Genomic DNA, 10994 nt, shown 5'->3' on the forward strand with positions numbered 1-10994 from the left:
AGAGGATTGGGAACCAAGCTTACAAGCTAGAACTACCAGAAGAATAAGATGGTATTCATAACACTTTCCATGTGTGTTATTTTGAGAAAGTTCATGGGAGAAGTTCCCGACATAATTCCAATTTCAGAGTTAAGGATGGATGAAAATAAGAGGCTAATCGAAGAGCCTGAGGCAATTGTTAACCGTAAGACGAAGAAGTTGCAACGCAAGATGGTCGATTTAGTTCTTGTGCGATGGAAACATACGAATGGGACGAACCTCATCTATTTGCTGATGCATGATTCCGGGACGGAATCATCCTAAAGGGAGAGAATTGTAACGCCCATGTTTCTAGGCTATGCATTGTGTAATGATGTAATAGTTAGGGTCAACAATTGTAACCTACTATGAAGTAATAAAAAGGAATTATTTGAGTATTATGTGAATTATGTGAATTTATGTGCATTATGCCGAAATCAAATTTATAACGAAGAAGTTATGACCTGTCGAAGTTTCGCGACAAAATCGGCTTGACGCTGTGTGACGTAAAAACGTGAGTTTACGATAAAGTGCTTTTTAGCCTTAGCGATCTAAACAAAAGTCTTAGTGTACATTAAATCGAGAGCATGCATAAAAAGAACGCCCAAATCTGACTTCGTATGAGCAAGTTATGATTTTTCCAAGTTTCGACTGTGCAGTATGCAGCCAGAGTTCGAATATTAGATCGACCGATTTTTAGCCGACACAACTTAAACGAGAATTGAAGATCTCGTTAATAGTAGCTCAACGGTAAAAAGACAGACGAAAACGGACGTCGGATAACAAAGTTATGAATTTTTAACGGACTTTTCCTGTCCCGGCCTGTTAAAAATATAAATTTAAAAATAGAGTCAAAATTAGCCGACGGAGTGTAAACAAAATTTGCAGAGTACGGTCCCACCTACACGTGGATATAAAGAACGTCAAAAAAAGAGCTCGTATGCGAAAGTTATGGAATTTTGAAGTTGGAGGTGGGCTGGTGCGAGGTGTCATGACGTGGCATGATACAGACCCTTGCTTGATCTCCACGGTCTCGTACTCGGATGCTGACACATGGTCTTCGCACGCCCAACGTAATACTCCGGACGACCTGCGTACCGAGTACGCCCCACGTACGCTGAAGGTACGCCTGTGGTCTCCCATTGCGCGGTTCTGAAGCAAGCCACGATGCCCGTCCGAAGAATGACATGAGCCCCTTACGCACAGCGTACCACCGAGGGTACGCCCAGCGTAGTCCGAAGATCAACAACTATAAATAGAGGTGCGAGGCACCCTCATTTCTCACACCTTAAACCTCATTCTTTCTCTCTCTACACTCTCTCTCTCTAGCCCTCCCAAACACCCCTAAGTCCTAGGAAACTTCCCTAGCGCTAGAAGAAAGCCCCGGAGCACAAGAAGGTTCCGAGAAAAACAGCTTTTCGGCTCGGAAAGTTCGGCCTCGCAGAGCCCGGTTTCTAGCAAACCTCCCGCTAAGTGAGTAATGCTTACCCTACTTTAAGTATAGCTTAGGTTTAAATTTCTTATCGTTATAATAAACTTATATATTATAAAATATGATGTAAAAAGGTGTTATTGTAATATTTTTTAACTACTCGCGGTACGGGGAATCGGGTTTGAAGGGCCGCATATGGTTGTTGAAGTGTAAACAAAAGTTGCAGAGTACGGTTCTACCTACACGTGGATATAAAGAACGGCAAAAATAGAGCTCGTATGCAAAAGTTATGGAATTTAGAAGTTGGAGGTGGGCTGTTGCGAGGTGTGATGACGTGGCATGATCCGGACCCTTGCTTGATCTCCACGGTCTCGCACTCGGATGCTGACACGTGGTTTTCGCACGCCCAACGTAAAACTTCGGATGACCTGCGTATCGAGTACGCCCCACGTACACTGAAGGTACGCCCTGTGGTCTTCCATTGCGCGGTTCTGAAGCAAGTCACGATGCCCCTCCGAATAACGACATGAGCCCCTTACGCGCAACGTACCACCGAGGGTACGCTCAGCGTAGTCCGAGGATCAACAACTATAAATAAAGGTGCGAGGCACCCTCATTTCTCACACCTTATGTGACAACCTGAAATTTCTATCTTGTACAACTATTCAATTCAGTCAAAGTCAGACTCGTTTCTGCTATCTTTTAGCCTTGTTTAGAGTCTGTTTGAGTGTTCTAAGCCTAGTACCTTCAAAGTTAGGGTTTAGAAAGGAGTTACTTAAGTTCACCAAGTTTCATTCAGGCCAAACACTCCTTCAAGAGGAGTGTACGGCCGTACACATGGTGTACACATGGGTGTACGGCCGTACACCCATTTGGGCCGTACACTCATGTCCTTAAGTAAGTTATTCCATCATTATTCCTCATTCTTCACACATCCAAGCCAAGAAATTAGATTTCTCTCTCAACTATCATCGACTTTTTCACCCCCGATCTTCAAGAATGTAAGTATTTCTTCCGTGGATTACTTGATGCATAGCTTGATCTAGTATCACCCTTTGATTTCATCCATGAAATTTCCTCTTTTGGTTAGATCTTCAAGTGTTCAACACTTTCACCAAGAACACCAAGAACACCTACTTGTTCTTGGGCCGTGAACTCATTAGAAGCCTTCAACAGTGTGAGTCTTGCTTCTATCTCCTAGTTAGGCTTGTGAATCACTTCTTTTCCTGCCTTAAAACATCATATAATGCATGAACACAAAGAGTGTACGGCCGTACGCCCTTCATATGGCCGTACACCCCTTGTTTAGTGCATGTTTGGCCTCAAACTCATGTTATATTCCAACATACGATCATGGACACTTAGAAGATGCTAGATAGAGCCTTAGACCACCTTTTTGACATGTTCTTCAAGGAGTGTACGACCGTACACTCCATGGCCGTACACACATGTGGCCGTACACACATGTAGTCGTACACCACTTGGCCGTACACACACTAGTGTGGCCATAAACCCATTTTATGCAATCCTTTGTACTTCTAACACTTCAATCTAAGTGTTTCCTAGTTCCTAAGGTGTTTTCCTTACATGATTAGTTGCATAAACACTAATTATATCCATATATGTATCATTGTATGCTTATTAGGATCCGTTGTACTCGAGGCTTCACTTGACACTTAGCATCCTATATCGAACTTACCTTCGTATCACTCACTTCAGGTGAGTTCATACCCCTTAACTTATCTTTTAAATGGTTTTAAATGCTTTTATAGGGGGGAATACAAGTAGAAACATTATGGTTATTATATCAATCACATATGATTAATAACTATCAAGCAAATGGATTTCTTATATTTCAAAACTGTGTTATCAAACAAACTGCTTCAAATCGTTTTAGAAACTCTTTTATATGTTAAATTCTTTATGTAAACTCTTTTTAAACTTATATATTGTCCAAATCATGTCTATATGGATATAGTTATATAAGTATGGTTGAAAGGGCTTAGGACTGATAACTCGCCTTATTTCCTGTTCCTTGTTTGGTTGTGGACTTAGGGTACCAGTTGTTTGTCCGAATATCGTTTGAATCTTAGTTATATATATATATATATATATATATATATATATATATATAAAAGTTCTTTCTTTCAGTTCAATACCTTTGGGTAGGAAAGGTGTTCAAACATAAACAGTCATTCAAACAACTTCACTAGTAAACTATAATAGGTATAGTTTAGGAAGTCACTACTTACTATTTCTAGAACAATGAAACATACAAGAGTCAGTTCATATATGAGTCAGTTCAAACATACTATAATGAGAAACAGAGAGAACATACTATATACTAGAACAGAGAGAACATAATATATACTAGAGAGAGAGAGAACATACTATGTTAATACAATAACAAGATAACATTTATGTGAGCTACTACTTCATGGCGCGGCAATATACTGTCATGTCACGTTTTGTAACCAGAGTCTCCTAGAGGGAGAGCGTGAATTTGTGTATAGATCTATACGGGATTGGCCATCCAACACCTTGATGCTAGCTACAGTGGGACCTGCAGGTCTACGGGTGACGAATGTCATACAATTTTGGCGTCTCGAACGTCGTGTCTTACTAGTCAATCAAGTATGGTTATAATCTTATCACATTTTACCTTAATTAAACAAACATGTTTAAGGTAGTTAGTACATTGGTAGTTACTTAGATAAAACTACGGTACAACTTTATTTTCCCTTTTCGTTCATATTGTGATCTTCTCACTTAAACGGTAATGAAAAACTATATTTTGGTAATGATAGTCATACTTTGGGAAAACAATCACTTTTACAAAAAGAACAAACTTACAAAACAGTCGAGTCTTGGTAGAAGACTACTTTAGTAGAAAATATAGGATTTGTAGGAAGTATTCAAACATTTACAAACATCACTTACAAACTATTACATCAAACATTTACAACCATTTTATTCAAACTTATACAAACAATGACATTAAATACTTATGAACTCACCAGCTTTAATGCTGATCTACTGTGACAACCGTCAAATTTGGCCATGTCAAAGTCAACTAAAGTCAACAAGTCAAGCCGGTCAACTCATCTAACCCTTGTATATTAGGGTTTCCATTATGTTTCTTATTGAACAACTCACAATCTTAATACAAAGTATCACTTAGAGTTTTCACGTGTTCGGAAATTCTAAACCCTAATCAGGGCAAGTGATGAAACTACTCGATAAAACATTATTCCTTAACCTTGGGGGCATATAACAATCATAACAAGACTTAACGAGGTTTACAAACCTTGCGTTTCAAAGCCAAACACTCAAAAAGATCACAAAAGAAGTCTCTCCAAATCTCTTTCACTCTAACTCTCCCAAAACTCTCTAAGTAGAAGAAATCTCTCCAAGAATGTGAAATCTCTCCCAAATCTCTCTCTGTATGAGAAATCTCTCCAAGAATGTGAAATCTCTCCCAAATCTCTCTCTGTATGAGAAATCTCTCCAAGAATGTGAAATCTCTCCCAAATCTCTCTCTGTATGAGAAATCTCTCCAAGAATGTGAAATCTCTCCCAAATCTCTCTCCGTATGAGAAATCTCTCCAAGAATGTGAAATCTCTCCCAAATCTCTCCAAGTATGTCAAATCTCTCCCAAATCTCTCCAAGTATGTGAAATCGCTCCAAGTATGTCAAATCTCTCCCAAATCTCTCTAAAAACCTCTTTTGATCTTTTTGTAATCATTTGGGGCATCCCGACACTTGACTTGGTGAAAAACCATTCGAATCGGGATGATACCTTGAAAAATAGCCTTTTAGGGCCGAAGTCTCTCTATAGAGACCAAACCCTCCTTGAGCCGAAGCCCAAGAACCAAGACCGGAGTCTCCTTGAGTAGCCGCAGCCATCAAGCCGCAGCCATCGAACCTGGAGCACCGCATCCGAACTTCGCCTATGGTCCCTCCTGACGAGCCGCCTAGAGTACCTGCTCGGACCGCAGTCCCCTCCCCCTCGGACCCAATTCAGCGACCAAGCCACTCCGGTTCTAAGGCTGCTAAGACCCGAAACCAAGCCCTGACTTCAGATTTGCCACTTTCCACCCGGTTTTCGACCACGACTCCGTTTTAAGCCGTTTTTAATTATTTTAACGAGGGATTTTCACCCAAACTTATATTTTGACATATAAGACCCCATATATTCATACATTCAGCATATGTTTAGGGAAATCCTTAATTAAGAATAAAATCTATTAAGTAAGATCTTGAGGTGGAGTGTTGACTTTACTTTAGTTTATGACACAAGCAACCACCCACACCCACTCCATGACCAGCCCACACCCCCCACCATACCTGGTCATTCATCGTCCTTTTCCCATCATTTCCCAACCCCATTCCTTGTCTAAGGCTGAAATCTATCCTCTCTCCTAACACTCTCTCTCATTTTCTCATTCTTCCACCAAAGATTAAACACATTTTCTCTCTCAATTTTCTCACTAAAATTCGAGATTCAAGGACCTTCTTCCAAGCTTTTCTTCCACTTTTGGTAAGTATATTCATCCTCCATATAATTATTTCACTTCCTTCTACTCAAATCATAGATATCTTACACAAACATCATCACATTCATGTTAGATCTTCGAACCTTCAAGGCATCTTCTTAGTGTTCTTGAGTTGAACACTACCTTTCTCCATCATCCATCTACTGAAATCACTCAAGGTGAGTTCATACCCCTATATTTTCATGTTTTTCTTAAGTTTTAAGGGGGGGGGGGGGGGAATACAAGTTAAAACACCAAAAACTTAACTAAACTCAAACAACAGCTTTCACCAGGAAAGTTGAGTCTTATTCACGGACTGTTTTGACTATCTTAAACTTAATATCTTTCAAAACTGTTTAATATGAAAATATTTCAGCTTCATACCTTTAAAATGACTATTTGCACATATCCATACGATTTTTCTACGATTTATGGTGATATTTACAAAACTGCCTATCATTTCAGAAACGAATTCGGACCAGTCTGTGAATATGAACATTTTAACACAAGTTAAAGACTTCTAAAAATCATAATAAAAATTATGAATAAACTAGACACATTTTTTAAACTCTCAGAATTTACGGATTCAGTTTTCGACTTCGTATAATTTTTCTATAATTCTTCTAAAACAGTGTAGAAAGGTCAAAATCTAGATAACAACTTATAACTTTCAACACACTTTGTAACATGTTGAGCAAAGTGTTAATCTTTGATGACTTCATATTTTATATGTGTTTCTTGTTGTGGTATAATTATATAACAGAAAATACTCACTGAATTGTAAGAATCCTCCACCCTTACCATTAATACAAAACAAAGCAAGATAAACATAGTTATATTTTGCTATGCATTCGACTTACATAGAAAAGGGTTCTTATACACCACAAACAAACATACTAAACTATAATAGGTATAGTTAGGTTGCATATACATTTCAAACATTTTGATAAACTATAATAGGTATAGTTTATGTTCATTTACATTACAAAAGGTTTTCATACGAAAAGGGGTACAAATACAAAGTACCGGTTTTATACAAAAAGGGGTACAAATACAAAGTACCAGGTTTTCATACGAAAAGGGGTACAAATACAAAGTACCGGTTTCATACCAAAAAGGGGTACAAATACAAAGTACCGGTTTCATACAAAAAGGGGTACAAATACAAAGTACCAGGTTTTCATACGAAAAGGGGTACAAATACAAAGTACCGGTTTCGTACCAAAAGGGGGTACAAATACAAAGTACCAGGTTCACACAAAATAGTTTTTATGATATTAAAACTATATTTCATCTAGAATTGTTAGACTTCAGCTATAATTGCTAAGTGTATATGATAGAGTTATATAAGAATCTAGTTACGATCGACTTAGAATTGGTGGGCCTGCCTTATCTCCTGTTCCTTGTTTGGTTGTGGACCTAGGGCAGACCCATTATATTCAACGGTTTATTTAACTTAAATTTTATATAACTTGTATGCGTTGGGCAATTATAGAAGGAATCTATAGGTCCTTCTAGGGTACATTATCGCATAACATAGAAGCATTCATTTTACACTTAATAAAGAAAATATTGGATTTTCTTTGGAAACATATTTCTATTAAAAACTATTTCATCTAGAATTGTTAGACTTCAGCTATAATTGCTAAGTGTATATGCTAGAGTTATATAAGAATCTAGTCACAATCGACTTAGAATTGGTGGGCCCGCCTTATCTCCTGTTCCTTGTTTGGTTGTGGACGTAGGGCAGACCCATTATATTCGACGGTTTATTTAACTTAAATTTTATATAACTTATATACGCTAAGTGATTATAGAAGGCATCTATGGTTCGTTCTAGGGTTCATTATCACATAACATAGGAACATTCTTCTCACACTTAACTAAGAAAATATTGGATTTTCTGGAAATCAAACTCTATCGCTTTTACAAGGAAAACGGTTTCTTCCTCAAACAAAACTCTTATGAACTCACCAACTTAATTGTTGACACTTTTTCAAACCTACTTGTATTCTCAGGAAATCAGTGAAACAGGAAAACCAACAGCATTTTGAGGATGGGACGATAAATCGTCAAACAGTACATTTTGTCATCATAATGTAATTGATTTTGAAACATGTAACTTATTCTATGGTGTAACCCTTTTCAATTATATTTATGATGGTTGTATTTACTTTGAGCACTATTATACTCGTTGTTGTGATATTATACATGAAGTCCTCCACTCCCGGACGTTTCCGTCATCCTTGGTTTGGGGGTGTGACATCTACGCTTTCAAAATAACTTGTATTCTCAGGTCACCAGTAGACAGGTACCGATGACCAGGTTTTGAGAAGACGGAGCACGTTCAAGACTCGTCTTTTATTTTGATTCATATTTTGGTGTCTTATAAACTACAGAACACACTTGTATTAAAATTATATTATTAGTGCAATTGATGATGTTGTTGCTTGTTTTACTATTATGCATTGTTGTGATACTGTACATGACGTCCTCCGCCCCCGAACGTTTCCGCCGTTCTGGTTTGGGGGTGTGACAGATTGGTATCAGAGCTTTGTTTATAGTGAATTGAGTATATCAACCCATAAAAGATATACAACTATAAACACAACGGGAGTAAAATACTCTGACCAAGATTTTATAGTTTTAAATAATAAAATATTTAACCAAAGTATACACACCTGCATTCATACTAAAATCAGTGTCACTAGGACAGAACAAAAGTATTGCGATTGTTGGACAGCACAAGTAGGCTTGGGGACATATAATCAGATCTGGGAGCGATATAGCCTGATCAACTATATCTTTCCGAGAAGTGATTAGCATGTGCCTAGGAATGGTTGTGGTGTTGCAGCAAGTCTAAAAACTTACCAACACTACTACAATGAAAACATTAGAACAAAACATAAACTTAAAATACTATAGGAGTATTTTGTGTTACTATAATTACTTATGTGCAAACTAAAAAGGTCTTTACTAGTATGTCAATAGTTGCTGAGTGGATACGCTAAGATCATATGTGACTAAGGTGTCATGGACATAGAATCTGTGATCTTTGCTTTACTTCCTGTTCCTTGTTTGGTTGTGGACTTAGAGTTAGGATCACTTATTCGAAGGTCTATCCTGTTTTGGTTACATATGACTGGTATACACTACGTAAATGTTGGAGTAATTGGTAAGGATCATCTTATAATTATCTTAATTAGTACGTCTATTAATTATTTCTTTTACCCCTATTCTCGCGTAGATAATATGGTTGGATTCCATCCCCACGACGACCCGTACTTCCCCAACCAAGGTAACGGTGGATGGCTCTATGATGAGCCAGAAGAGGAACCTGCAATTCCATTGGATGATGACTTCGCAGAGAACTTTCCGGAAGATTCTGACTCCGAGCCAGAAGTCAATGATCTACCCCTGGTAGCTCAAATCCCAAATCCTAACCCTCATCTGGGTTTTCAAGGCCCGATGCCTCTGTGCGCGGAAAACTTGGGAACTTGGAGTCAAGAACAGGGTCAACCCATGCCATACAATGGAGACCGAAGCTTTTACAACCTGAGCGAGGGAGGCTCAGCAGATAGAATCCTGCCTATTCTGGTCCGCAGGGTTGCTCGTAATGAAGAGCAGGGTAGGACAGCCATCAACCGAGTCATGCAGGTTGATGCCAATGCGGGAGTCAATACTGTCCGCATTCGTCGTCTGGAATATGTTCGTGAGAGAGCTGTGAGAGACAATGAGTCTCTACTGCAAGAACTAGCTGTGACTCGAGCTAAAGTCATAGAGCAATGTGTACGCCAACGAGTGTATGAGCGACACCTTCTTGATTTGGAGCGTCAGCTGGCTGATTTAAGGGTTCGCCCAGGGGGTGCCTGTCGACAGTAGAAGATGCTCTGCTCATCCTTTCTTTTGGTTAAAGGAATAGCCTTCTTATCTATGCTCTAAATAGCACTTTTCTCTGTATTTCCATGTTTATCTAAAGACCTTGAACTTTAAGTCGATTAGGTCTCTATGCTGTCAAAATTTTCCTATTCTGGTTTGATGTAAGACCTACTTCTAGGTCATTTTCCTGAACTTGTTACATCTTTAATACCATTATTATTGACAAATATCTAAACTCATGGGAAATCTTTACTCAAATGCTTTCATCTTTCTATTACTAGATCTCTATTTCAATCATACTCTCATCTGTTTTGTTGGGCTATGGAGAGTTAGTCCATGATTCACTCTCATTTCTCATTATCAAATTCTTATCAATATCTTCATTTCTTTTAAACTTATAGCTACAAGATGCCTCCCCGTCGATCAGCAAGACGCAGTACTCCGATAACTCCAACACAACAACCACCTCCACCTCCTCCACAATACAACCCAGCTGCTATCCAAGCTGCGGTGAATGCGGCTGTTACGGCAGCCCTAGCTCAGGTCAGCGCTAGTGGAACTAGTGGGAGTGGAACGACTGTTCATTCCACTCATGGTGATGCTCCAGTGTGCTCTAGAGAGTGCTCGTATAAGGACTTCACCAACTACAAACCCATGTCCTTCAATGGGATGGCCGTACGCCCTTCATATGGCCGTACACCCCTTGTTTAGTGCATGTTTGGCCTCAAACTCATGTTATATTCCAACATACGATCATGGACACTTAGAGGATGCTAGATAGAGCCTTAGACCACTTTTTTGACATGTTCTTCAAGGAGTGTATGGCCGTACACTCCATGGCCGTACACACATGTAGCAGTACACCACTTGGCCGTACACACACTGGTGTGGCCATAAACCCATTTTATGAAATCCTTTATACTTATAACACTTCAATCTAAGTGTTTCCTAGTTCCTAAGGTGTTTTCCTTACATGATTAGTTGTATAAACACTAATTATATCTATATATGTATCATTATATGCTTATTAGGATCCGTTGTGCTCGAGGCTTCACTTAACACTTAGCATCCTATATCGAACTTACCTTCGTATCACTCACTTCAGGTGAGTTAATACCCCTTAACTTAT

The sequence above is a fragment of the Lactuca virosa genome, chromosome 3, assembly GCF_052849685.1.
Source record: "Lactuca virosa cultivar CGN04683 chromosome 3, Lactuca_virosa_CGN04683_v6, whole genome shotgun sequence".
In the NCBI taxonomy this organism is placed as follows: Eukaryota; Viridiplantae; Streptophyta; class Magnoliopsida; order Asterales; family Asteraceae; genus Lactuca; species Lactuca virosa.